Source organism: Triturus cristatus, chromosome 3_2 (genome assembly GCF_964204655.1).
Source record: "Triturus cristatus chromosome 3_2, aTriCri1.1, whole genome shotgun sequence".
Classification (NCBI taxonomy): domain Eukaryota; kingdom Metazoa; phylum Chordata; class Amphibia; order Caudata; family Salamandridae; genus Triturus; species Triturus cristatus.
In genome coordinates, this window is record NC_140584.1 from 956,251,277 (window position 1) to 956,264,861 (window position 13,585).

Genomic DNA, 13,585 nt, shown 5'->3' on the forward strand with positions numbered 1-13,585 from the left:
AAACTTGCATTCACCTTTCCAAATGCAGTCATTCTACTAGCGAGGCCATTTGGATTCCACACTGCACAGTGATAGCCATAACACTTGTATTGTATCCATACCACTGTGAAGTGCAGTCATGGAGGTAAGTAGGACCCATTCTTCCCTCGTGGGCGCTACCTCTTCTTCAGACTCAGTTAATCAGGAGTAGAATTCCCATAGACAGAAGTCCTCATCCTGGGACCATCGCCCTCCGCATGGGACGACTCCCGGTGGCCCCCGGCACTAGGCACTGCACCCAAACCAACGGACCACGCACGCAACTTGGGCGTCATCCTGGACTCCTCCCTATCGATGACCAGACAAGTCAACGCCGTCTCCTCAGCTTGCTTCCACAACCTTCGCATGCTCCTCAAGATCTTCCGATGGATCCCGATCGAGACCAGGAAGACGGTCACCCAGGCCCTCGTCACCAGCAGACTAGACTACGGAAACACCCTCTACGCCGGTACAACAGCCAAGCTTCAGAAACGACTTCAACGTATCCAGAACGCCTCCGCCTGACTCATCCTGGACGTCCCCCGACGCTGCCACATCTCGAGCCACCTAAGAGACCTGCACTGGCTCCCTGTCAACAAGAGGATCACGTTCAGACTCCTCACCCACGCACACAAATCCCTCCACGACCTGGGCCCAAGATACCTCAACGACCGACTGACCTTCTACACGCCCACCCGCGAACCTCGCCCTCGCCGTCGTCCCTCGCATCCAGAGAACCACCGCCGGAGGAAGATCCTTCTCCTACCTGGCGGCTAAGACATGGAACTCCCTGCCCGTCCACCTGCGACTGACCCGGGACCACCTCGCCTTCAGGAGGCAGCTCAAGACCTGGCTGTTCGAGCAGTAGCAGCCCCCCTCCCCCAAGCGCCTTGAGACCCTTCCGGGTGAGTAGTGCGCGATACAAATTTCTTGATTGATTGATTGATTGATAGACCTTTCATGGGCAGTCCCTCAGTGTGCAGAACACTCTGCAGCCTCTCTTTGTCCTTCAGCCATTCTTTCACAATGTGACTTCACTCAAAGGTGACGGCCTTGTTAGCCGGCCAGGCTCTAGATCACAGTAAAATGTGCAGCATTTGCATGACAAAAGCACAGAATATCAGTCCCTCCCAATCAAAACCCCAGAGCCCTGAGCAAGCCCTGTGGGCCTCAACAGCCCCGTGTAAAAAACAGCATACACCCTTTCAGGACTACTGGCTTTTTCTTTATTGTTTTGTAGTCCTCTTACCTATGCCCCGTAATTACCTTAAAAGGAAGGATGGTGTTTTTGTCTGCCTGCATCTCCATATCACTGTAGAAGTAATGTTTTTAATATTTTGGATTTAAAAAGGATTTTCCTCTTTCTTTCCCCTCAATGGATTAATTTCACTCAGCAGTGCTGAGGTTTATGAAATATCTACTTGTCCAACGGCTATGTGCTTCTGAAATCTACTTGCCCATGGGACAATGTGCTTCTGAAATCTGTAAGAGCCTGGATAACCGTTGTGATTTTGCCAGGGCTCATATTAGGTCATGGTATACATTTTAGCAAGGCTCTGATCATACATCTGTTTTGTTATACTTGAGTCTGAACATCCCAGGGTACTTTTTATTTAAAATCTTTGACTACTCATAGGCTTTGCATATACAAAGTCTCAGTTTATGAATGTGCCCTGTTTGGGCTAGAATTATGATCATGTTAGGACTTTGAATATGCCAGTCCTGTTATTTGTCGATTTTCTGATTATAACAGAGTATAGATTTAGAATATATCTTTGTTCTCTTTTATATTAGTTTCTGAAGAAGCGTCCTGTGAATTGCTCTGGCAAATTAAGGGGCATATCAGCAACGAGGCGATATAAAATTATCGCCGCTTTTGCATCCGTTTTCGGGCGAAATGCGGCGATAATTTTATCGCCTAATTAGCAAGGTCACGCTATCGCGTGACACCTTGCATTAGCGCCCAGATTCTTAACGCCCAGCTTTGCATCTCTAATGAGATGCAAAGTGGGCGTTCCTGACCTGACATGACTGGAGAAATGTCGCTAAGCGACATTTCTCCCATCAAGCCCCACGCTGTGAAGCATAGCAGCAAGAAAAGTAGTGATAACACCTGTTATCGCTACTTTCCTTACGCCTGCTTCAGGACTGACTTAGCCATGATATCCTATGGAAGGTGGATATCATGGCTAAGTATGTGAGGCCCTATCATCAAGCTAACGCCAAACTTCGGGAGATTATCGCTGGGTTTCCAGCGATAATCTCACGTTTGGCAGTTAGCGCTAGGATTTTTATCGCTTTTGAGATAAGCGTTGCTAATAGCACGCTATCTCAGTGATAAAAATCCACGTTAGCCGGCGATAATTATCCTAGCGCTAAGTGCGCGGGTGTTGCTGAAATGCCCCTTACTTTTGAGCATTCACTTGATTTTAAGAAACATTACTGTAAATAAACTCAGAGTCTACTTGCAGCCCTGTTTTGAGGTTGCCAACTGAGGATGAAAGCGAATGCCCCAATTCTGACATTCTACACTCTGTCACATGTGTAATTCTTCGTCAGGTCACTAAATTTCACTGTGACGCTGTTTGCCATAATTGTGAGGTCATAGTAAGTGCTATATCAATAAATGGGCATTTAAATGGAACAAGTAAATAAACTGTAAAGTTTTCGCAGAGTCAAAATGTTATGGGCCATCTACGCATTTAAGTAAGTTTGGCTTACACAAGAAAGTTTGTTTTTCGCTCAAAACAGGATTTAGTCGTGTAAAGATTTTAGTATGAGAAAATGTACTCACATGAACTGGAAGTAGGCAGGCAGCGATTGTTTTGGGGCTAGAGTGTACTCCCCTTCCATCTTTGGGGCATATTAGCACGGGCTGGCGATATAATTATTGCCGCTTTAGCATCCGTTTTTGGGCGAAAAGCGGCGATAATTATATCGAAATATCTGATATAATGAATGTAACGATGAGGGTTACAACTATGTGTGCACCAGAGAGTAATATCTAGTAGATAGTTATTAACTTGCAATTAATAGTCTCCTGCTCACTTCCTAGTGGCCCACCGTTAAAGCCACCTGAATACAAAACTTTTGAATTATAATGGAAAGGAGTGGAGTAATATTACATAATATAAACAAATAAAGGTTGTAGTACAACAAATGAATTTATATTATTTGTTTTTATTTCTCATTCTTTATATATCTTAATATTGTTCCTTCCTGATTTTTTCAATTATTCAATCATTAAATAGTATTCCAATCAACTAATACATTGGTTTTCATCTAAACCTATACATGTACAACTGTTACATTAATTCCAACTAACAATATTCAAAATTTCAAACAATATAATAAATCTGTTGAGTGAATATTGCTCAATGTCCATAGCCATACAGCCGACGCGTTTCGTCCTGTCTAGGACATCATCAGGGCTGTAATGAAGGAGAAAAGAAAAAAGAATATCGTATCACTCTCCATTATTCCATGTATGATTCTTACTAAGTACCTATACAAGGAAGAAATGTATCCCTAGTATACAGAATATACCTATTGAACAATACAATCATTAAAATAAAAATCAAAAATATCCATTTATGATCGAACAGTGTTAATTATTTTCCATTCTAGTGACGAGCTAATCGCTACTTTGACCCCTGATTTTCCAGTTGTGCCCATGGTCCCACCCATGGCCGTATTATTCCTTTCACGTGTTCCATTACAGAGAGGATAACCCACAACATCCTGCCTATAATATAACTGTTTACAAAATCAACATTCATTTAAGAACTCACAATTTATTTCAAACTTAAAGATATAAGCTCCAATTCAATTTTATATTTTCCAAAAATTTACCCTTTTGTCATAAAACCACTCTACCTCTCCCCTCCTGCTAATAATATCCAAAAGCTTGCATTTCTCTAATAATTATTTCTCACCTTCATATTACATGGAACAATCCTTGCACAACTATGCTTTCCTTTACTTTAATTCACCTCTTAGTTTTCCGTTGTTTTGTTTATTGTCACCCCAAAAAAAATTTATATCCCAATCAATCCTTCTGTATACAATTAATTAATCTAAAATATATAACAAAATATACATTAGTAATAACAATCCTTTCCATCCTTCCATTAGTAAGTTGACACGTCCAATTTCCTTATCGTACCTATAATCTTATGTCCTCACAACTCCCACATCTGATCCAATGATCCCGCTCAGTTGCTTATAATCGCCATTATCCGTTTGAAACCTCCAAGCTTCCATCAATATTATTGCAAATTCAACTTGTTTGTTATCCTCCTGTTCACTGACTATTTAACTGTAAATGTAACCAAAAGACACCACATTAATATCACTACTATCAATCCTCCAAAATTAAAATAAAACGCCCTATTACAAACACGTACCTTGCAACAGAAAACCCTCGTGACTTGCAGCCGGTCCAATAGCCTAGCTCTGTAGCCTGATACCGCTAACTCTCCTTTTGAAGGATTCAAGCACCAATCATTTTCTCCGATTTCCAAACCTCATTACCATATCTCTCCGGGTGTTTCCATTCTGGTCCACCCGTTTGAACCTACAATCAAATCACGTTTAACTACATCAAATTCCAAGCAATGTCTGAATGTCTTTCAAACATTGCCGACCAATCATTTTCTCCGTTTTTCCAAACCACGTAACCAGGGTGTTTCCATTCTGGTCCACCAGTGTGAACTTCCAATCAAAACACGTCAACTACATCAAATTTCAAGCCATGTCTAAGTATCGTTCCAAACATTACCGACCAATCATTATCTCCAATTTCTAAGTCCCGTTACCATGTCCCATTTGGGTGTTGCCATTCTAGTCCACCAGTTTAAACCTCCAATCAAATCACGTTTAACCACATCAAATTTCTAGCAATATCTGCATATCTTTCTAAACGTTAACGATCAATTATTATTTCTGGTTTCAAAGCCTCATTTACACAAGGGCTCAAGTAACGAGCTACCTCAGCCTTAACTCAGGAATTTAACGTCTGTTAAATTCCTGACTAAGGCCTACTTTTAATGGGAGATGGATTGTGCTGATAGGACCACAGGGTCGTATCAGTAATGTTATCACTGTTTTCAGTGGAACATCGCTGGAAAACCAGCGATGTTCCATTGAAAACACCGCTATCTCTGAAATATTATCGCCGCAGCGCTATGCGTTGTAAATATAGCGATAATATTTCTATCGCTATGTACGGCCAGCGATAATATCGCTGGCCGTTGATAATATACCCCCAAGATTGGTTCCCTGCTTTGGAGTTATTAGTCCCTGTGGATGCTACAGCTCTGTAAGAGTGGCACATAACATGGAAAGACGTTCAGCAACATTCCAAAGCACCTCCAAACCAACGTCTCTGTTTATGAATGACAATAATGCAGAAGCACGTCCGTCCAGAGATACACAGTACTGGCTGTACCAACAATGGCAAACACTAACATGTGTGGGTCAACTAAAGTGACTGTTACCATGCATTGTATGTACCATAATCCAACTGTGATAAAAATGGTACTTTCTCCCCCCCTCCTGTGATTGGCTCCTCGTTGGAGTAACTGGCTGGCAAGCCCCTTTGGTTGCATCTGGACTCTCCACCTGAAAAGACTTTAAAGCCCTCATTACGAGCGGCCCAGTTAATTCTGAAGTATGCAGTAAGTGCTGCTACCGCACATATCACAATTATGAGTTTTATGATCATTATTGACAGATGAAACCTACCGATATTTATCAGGGGGGAAATAAAATGTACAGTTTTTACATTTGAAATTTAATGCAATAATCAGCAAAATCTGCATATTATTTCCCAAACCCTCGTAATTGGGTGAATTTATCGCACTCAATAAACTCAGACTCAGCGGAGTCCGACTTTATCAAGTGCAATAAATATCACACCAGTTCCCAGATCCCTTGTAATGAGGGCCTTGGCAGCTTTTCCAAGCACTACAAACCGATGTATACCTTTCTGTGATGATGAAGGGAAATCATCCAGAAACACGTGTGCAGAGATACACTGACTGGCTGGGCCAGCAATCGTGAACACCTCAATACACCAAACTAAAGTGGCTATTGTCAAGCACCGCCGTTACCATAGTACACACAGGAGGGAGCATGTGTACTGGTATGCCCAGCAATGCGTTCCGTTCCTACTCTAATGCTTACATGTGTTTTATGTCTGATCCTCCTAAGGGACTGAAATAATCTTTCTTACGTTTAAATATTTAAGACTTCAGACAACCAATCTTTACCCCTTTTCGCCAAATACCATTACACTTTTGGCTTTAAAGCTCTGGCCCTGCCTAGAGGAACACACCTCTAACATTAGAAGCAGAAATAGAGAACACTTGATGAGGCCGGTATTCTCTTGCCAGCTTCTGGTTTGTTAGCTCAACATGCAAACAAGCATTTGCAATGCAATAGGACTTGCTTTTGCGAGAGTTTAAGCTATTGGTATTGTAAATGAACGCAACTCCTCCCGGGTACCCGGTGATACGAGTTTCACGGGCCACCAGGGGAGCTGCCGCCTCACAAACCCACCCTGTCACCCCTCTTTCCGAAAGGCCATGGGACCAGTTCAACATTCTTCACCCAACTGAGCGCCAGTGCTGTTCTCGCGCGAAAGCCTTGAATAGAATACATTTTAATTATACCTGAGACACGCTTTGTTACATAACCGCACCAGAGGCCTCACCTACTGTGAATTGAGCGGATATTTTATAATGTCCCTGCAACACGAACAATAGCTCTATTTGATTTCACCTTGGGCCTCATATTATGTAATGTAAGCTCTGGTGGCCTGCTAGAAAAGTGTGCTGCTGCATGCGAGCCCGCCACTGGTTCAGGTCTATACTTATAATTTCACATGAGCTGCTTGCCACTACATAGCTTGGCTTTAAATTAAACTGCTTTATAAATGCACTACATAATACCTTACCTGTTCTTTAAAAACACATTTTTTAAACTAGTGTTAGCATATAAAGTCTTTCTCTGGGTTTAGTTTTACATAATTTGGAAAATATCACTAATTACCAGACCCCAAATTAAACACATTAGGCTACAGCCTAAACTGGGCGTGCTGTGAATAAAAAAAAAACGATTAAAACTAATCTACACTTTTGTCTCTTTAAATTACTATTCATTTATTTATTCAGGTAAACCAGTAAATTCCATTCACGTCTGCACTTGCCACAGGTTTTCACACGCTGTTTTTCTTAACAGCGAATCATTAGCGTACATGGAATTTTGTTGCTGAGACCCCCAATCATCGCTATAGCAGCGACCCCAAGTCTTCCATGGATAAACTAAAACAAAGGACCCATCGACAGAGCAAACCACAACTGGACTATAGCACAGCCCCGCCTTCTTCTCCTGCCCTTCAAAATCTCATCCAGCATTCCATATTTACCAGCATCCTCGAAATGTGAACGGGAGGTTATTTGGAGAATGGCCTTAACCCATAGGAAGAGGCATTGTGGATAACTAAACAAAACCAGAAGAGAAATGAGTGAGTCCCATACATGAGAAAACAATTATCCTTAAAGTCACTCAGCATGCACGGCTTGAAAACACAGGGACAATGTCAAGGCATACCTGGAAAGACCTTCCAAATATAGGCGTCAGGTGTGGTCTAAGAGTTAATGCTAACTTCTGCTCTTGACCCAACTGAAGGATGACACACAAAGCATTTAACATTTTCCCTTTGCCTCCGTTCCCTGGGTTGCCCAAACTGGAAGCATTGAGAAACAGGGTGACCACAAAAATTAGGTACTACCGAAAACAACACGCACCTTGAGCGGATAACTGAACTAAAAATAGAACAGTAGTAAGATACTGCAATACATGCCAAAATACTGGACTTGGGCATCCTAATTTTGTAATAAAAATATGGTTTTATTCTACCTTTCTCTGTCTAAAATTGCTTCCACATCAATGCAAGTCAAATTGGAAATACGTACTAGGATGGCCAACTATCCTGCATTTTGCAAGTTTGTCCTGCAATCATGGGTTCAGTCCCGCAGACCACACAGCGTCTCTGCAGGACACCCATGTCCCGTACTTTGGTTCCCTTAAAATGTTACCCCTCTCAAAGAACAGGAAACTCTCACTCTTTCATCCCGTGATGAGCAATAAAAGTTCATTGGTGGCTGTGAAGGAGAAGCATAGGAGGATTTCCGCACTATGCAGCTTAAGGAGCATTTGTATTCGCTTTTGAGATACAAATCAGGCTACCAGCCAATAAAAGACCCTGATTGTATGAATGAAAACCTTGCTGCGGCGGACCTGTCCTGTGAGTATGGCCTTGGTGTTTATTTTTGCCACTGATTCAAAGTGCTGACATACTGCCAGATCATTAGACAGAGGCCCAGGCAGAGTGGGATTTGCCCAGGATCAAACAATTTGCTAAAGTATTAGACCTGAGACTAAAACATGCTGCTATTTGGTGCAAAGGCTATACATTAACCATCGTCTTGAACTTTGGTGAATATACCAGGAGACTGGCCACTTGTCCACTGCCCCCCAAGTAATATCTAGTCCATTTTTTTAAATCACACATGCTTACTAGCAGCTTTTACATTGATTCTAAATATTCCCAATATTGCCAAAATGGGAGAAGATAAAGACATTCAAAAAGTTATTAATCAAGAGCCCACAGTTTGGCCAAATGGAAGGCCGCTATTAAAGACTATGCCTATTGGTGACACGTTTCCAACGAGTTCACTGGACCATAATTGGGATGGCAGTGATTCAGAAGGCCAAGAGGCTGTCCTTCCCAGGAAAATGTCATTGTGGGGTTGGCCCTGAACAGTTTTAGAATACAGAGCTTATTTGTATCATATACAGGGAAAATGATAAAGTGGAGATTAGATGTCATTTATCCTAGTTCCATTAAAACATGCCTGCCCATTGGAGCAAATTCTGTCGCAGAAGGTGGTTACTGGGCACTCTGCCACGTAGATATAAATATTTACCAATGGTGTTTAAAAGCTTAGGACTAATTAATGCCATTTGCATGCCAGGGCTGTTCAGTTTCAAAATGTGTCTCTCAAAAGTTACAATAGCAAGCACTTAAGGCTTATTCAAAGAGAAAAGCAGTAAATGGATTTGAACTCAAATACAGTTTTTTTCTGCATTCTTATATAGCGGGAACTTGCACAAGGACGTTGGAGCACTTTACATGAGCACCACATTACCTTGCACAAGGTCACATTTTTTATTTTTAAACATAGGGGAAGATTAAGTTATCTGCCCAGAATCACAGGATGTTTATCTAACGTCCAGACTGAACCTCGTCTCCCAGTCCCAAAGTCAGCAGTGCAGGCAGTAAATTTGATCTCTGGCCTACTTTGTACTGTGTCATGTGACACATGGAACTGGCGCACAGATGCATCCACCATGCGCGGTAAAGGGGTTAGTTTATTAAAGATACTGCCAGGGCTGTGCTCGGACAGTCCCGGCATTCATCGACCTCCAACCTGGTGCTGGCTCGTTGTTTCCAGTGCTTGTGATGCGCACCTCAGGAGCCCTCACACCGGCGACGTGGACCATCACACGTGCCATTCTATCCTGACGCTCCTCACTAACCACTGGGCATTGTCGGTCACCCATCAGAGGCCGCCAGTCGAGTGGAGCGCAACTGGCCGCACGCCAGGCTCACATCATGGTGGCGGCACAGACCAGACTGCCAGCCCAACACAGAACAAATGGTGCTGCTGCTCCCTCCAGTTTGAAAAACACCTCTCCGATGATATACAGAAGGTGCAGCAGTAGAGCCACGCAGCCAAGAGGCAGTGCTATTCTCAAGTTCGAAAGCAGTAGGCTGCCACAATGCGCTGCATACACCTATCGTAAATCTTCGCAGACAACAATTTAGTGATCTCCCCCTTTACCAGAAAGTGTGATCTTGTGGTGAGCCAGATGGGCGAAAATGGAAGCGCCACAGTGGGTGCTGTGCAGCAGGAAGATACAGAAGTTCTACACGCCCAATGGTAGGGTTGGACCCTCACACCGATAGGAGGGGCATCGCAACACGATTCCCCCATTCAGCGAATTTAGTGACCCACTGACAGCTGCTCCACACTAGCATGTTTAGGTTGCCAGATTGAAGGCAAGATTGCCAGGCTGCCAGATTTTAAGGCTGCGAGAGAGAATAAAGGTGAAGTTACAAGGTAACTACTGGCAATGATAATTACTACGACCCGCTGTGTCAGCACTAATACTTCAGCACTAACACTTTGGCTCCCAGACGATCCACAACTTCAAGTGCTTCAAGCTTCACAAGCCTGTCAACGATGGTGTAAATATTTCGATGTGCTCTACACCAAACTGCATGACCCCACCAGCAACAGTACGAACGACAATCCCAGAACGAGGGGAGGGCTCTGCTTATCCAAGGCTTCAGATCAAGCAACCTCAAGCGCCACATCCTCAGACAACCTGCCATTAAACTCAAAGATTTCCTGATGCGCTGACATGAATTCTTGAATGACATAGCGGAGCAGATGGAGATGGTGTTCCCTAAGCTTACAACAAAAGCTGAAACATGTGACCCACGGCCCATCAAATCAGAGGCAGCAGCGGCAATATGGCGTGATAAGCCACCCCGAGCACCATCCAAATCAATGCTGGAGGACACACCCACAAAAAAGGAAAGCGGGGTTTGAAGCACCCTTTATGAAACTGCGCAGCGAGAGGCAAAGTGTGCTCCAATTGCCAGCACCCGAACCATTTCAATTGAGTTTGCAGGGGCTGTCGCTGTGCCTTGATGGCATGTACCAGATGCCCTGTCTGCTGCCCAGGTGTTTAAGCTGTATCCTCGGTGCAAAATCTCACCAGCCTGTGATGATCCAGTCAATTATGATGATGCTGATGAAGAGGACATATTCATCAGATTGTGCAGCTATACAACGCATGCCGTTACCATGAATTCTTTACCACACATATGCCTTTACCATGCATGCCTTTACCACGCAAGGTGAATACTCCTAGTTTCTGTATGCAAAATCGATTTATTTGGCTAACGATCCCAACGCGTTTCGGTCCTGGCTGGACATTGATCACGGTTACGGGCGTCAGTCTGCCCACAGTATTTAAACATAACACATGTTGTACAAAAACATTAAAAAAACAAAGGACCAGAAGGTGTGTGTTCTTAATCTTCAAGGTGTGGGCATCTCATAATAGAATTTTCTCAGCATTTGGTTATACTGAGTCACCTTGCTACTTTGCATCAAAATGATCTCATTTCATCATTCTGTAGAAACATATTTTTGCCTCTAAAGGCTCATAACATATATTGATTACATCATCCATATGCGTTCACAATTGCACCAGCCAGTATATGATAGACCTAGTGGAGTAACTTGTACAAACTTGAGAGTTGCCTCTGGTGGAAGTAAGGGTATACCGAATACAGCTCCACCACCTAGGAGGCATCCTATCAACTACACTCCCAGATTAGATGGCCACAAAAGCTGAAGGACTACATTTGCTTAAGGGGTATCAGTTAAGAAGGCTCTCTATCAGGACTTATACATATTAAGGTCATTGCTAAATTGGTTTGAGTGAGCAAAAGAAGGTTTTGGAGGACTCTATCACTTATGTGATGCAGGGAACTGATGCACACAGGTATCCACATCAACCTGACGCCAGGAGCATCATCAGGGGCTAGCTCATTAAAGATACCGTCAGGACTGTGATTGGACGGCCGCAACCATCATCCGACCTCCAATCTCGTGCCGGCTCAGTTATGTGCTGCGCTTGTGGCATGCACCTCAGGGACCCTTGGATATTTATATCTGATAGGACAGTCTGATTTAGAGGATTTATAACTAATCAGAAAAAATGCACTAATTGACTCATAGTTTCCCTACCCCTTACCAAACATCTTCTGATGCCTCCTTTTACGTTAAGTGCTCTACGAAGTGAAAGTTGGTCACGCTAGCAGACATGTTAACATTTCAGAAAAGGGAAAAGAAAGTTTGTAAACAAATAATAATCGGGAGAATGCCTATCCCCCATTGAGTTCTATTGAAGCGGAGACAATTTCACGCGGGAGACTAACAAAATTAATTAATTTATTGCTTCAAAAATTGGAAGTCTCCCGCCTGAATCGAGTCTGCTGGCACGCATTCACTAGTATAAGGTCGGGCTTGCTGAAATAGTGTTCCTCTAATATCTAAATAAAATACCGAGGTTTGCCGGAAGAGCGTTTTTATAACGATTAAAATATCTGTATAAATTACCGACCTGATTATTCAGTCCTTTTTTTCTGGAAAATGTTTCGAAATACCTTGCCTTTCTCTTCGATTAACTCGCCAGCATGCCCTGAAGTTCTTTTCTGTCACGCCACCTTCAAAGCACTAGTGTGGCTCACGCCGCAGCCACATTGTGACGCCTGCGTAGCGGGCAGAGGTACGCAACGTGCATGCGTGAGCCGCAGCCGTGACCTGAGAACATTAAAATGAGTCGCTCAATTGTGGAACACTTACACTGGCCTTGGCAAGCAACGCGCCCGCGTCCCACCTTGTACTCGGCCGTGAATCATTTGCCTCCATATAGGTTCTAGTCGTCGTCTACTTTTGCAATATTTGCCTGTATTTTATCGTCCCCGTGTCGCTAGAGTTTTCGGACTGTTTTTTTAAAAATAATGATAGATAATTTATTATGGGAAATTTACGCCCTTTTTACATTTCTTATGACTTTGATACTGGCTTCTTGTAACTGTGATTTTTATGTGTCTACTGTATTTTTTATGTGCTTACAAGATATCTTGCATATCGAATAAAAGCTTATGACTGACTATAGAATTAGTTTGGAGAAAAGCTACCGGCCTCACCTGGCCTGCCCAATTAGTTTCCCAACCATGTGTGCAGGTGGAAAGGTAATTTGTGTTTTGTCTCTTTCAGGCAGCTCACGGCATAATCCCTTCCTCTGGTACTCGCAGGCTTTTCGAACCTATTTTCAAAACCAGTACTTCTCAGCATAAGAAAACGATACCATTCTCGGCTGAAGAGGTAAGTAGACTGATTAATTGCAGTTGGTGTGTACCAGTGCTTGTTTTTAGGAACCTGTGCTTATTTTTCATCATCAGACTTTGGCTGAGAGGCTAACAAAAGGAGGGAAGAAGAGAGAAAGATAAGAAAACAGAGACAAAGGGAGGAAAACAGGATTAAAAAGATCAGGTAGCAGATAAGTTCTTTTTTTTTATATATATATATATTTATTAGCATTTTTCATAGTTGCAATACAGTAACAGTTCCCAGCAGGAATATGAAGACATTTCAACGTCAATACCACAGCATCAAGTTCTTTATACAGTAATAAATAGTAGGACGACAGTAGCATGTCCCATTGATCCCACTCTGGTCAGCCCCTCCCAACCCTCTGCCCAGCTCGTCTCAAGACCTCACTGAGATTCAGTAAGCTTAAGTCCATAGTGTTTAAGCCATGGCTTCCATATTCTCCAGAACTTTTTGGGATAGCCCCTTGCCTGATACGTCGTTTTCTCTCCCAGCAAATACATGTCCATGCTTCTCTTCCATTC

At 43.0% G+C, this 13,585-nt stretch overlaps 1 long non-coding RNA gene across 1 annotated transcript; it reads right to left on the reverse strand.

The window, feature by feature from the left end:
• Window positions 1-3,178: 3,178 nt before the first annotated feature.
• LOC146858877 (uncharacterized) lies at window positions 3,179-13,105 on the reverse strand. Its single transcript, XR_014980038.1, has 3 exons — window positions 12,878-13,105; window positions 7,448-7,521; window positions 3,179-3,449 (listed from the first exon to the last, which is right to left on the reverse strand). It is a non-coding gene; the product is annotated as an uncharacterized LOC146858877 (long non-coding RNA).
• Window positions 13,106-13,585: the final 480 nt, after the last annotated feature.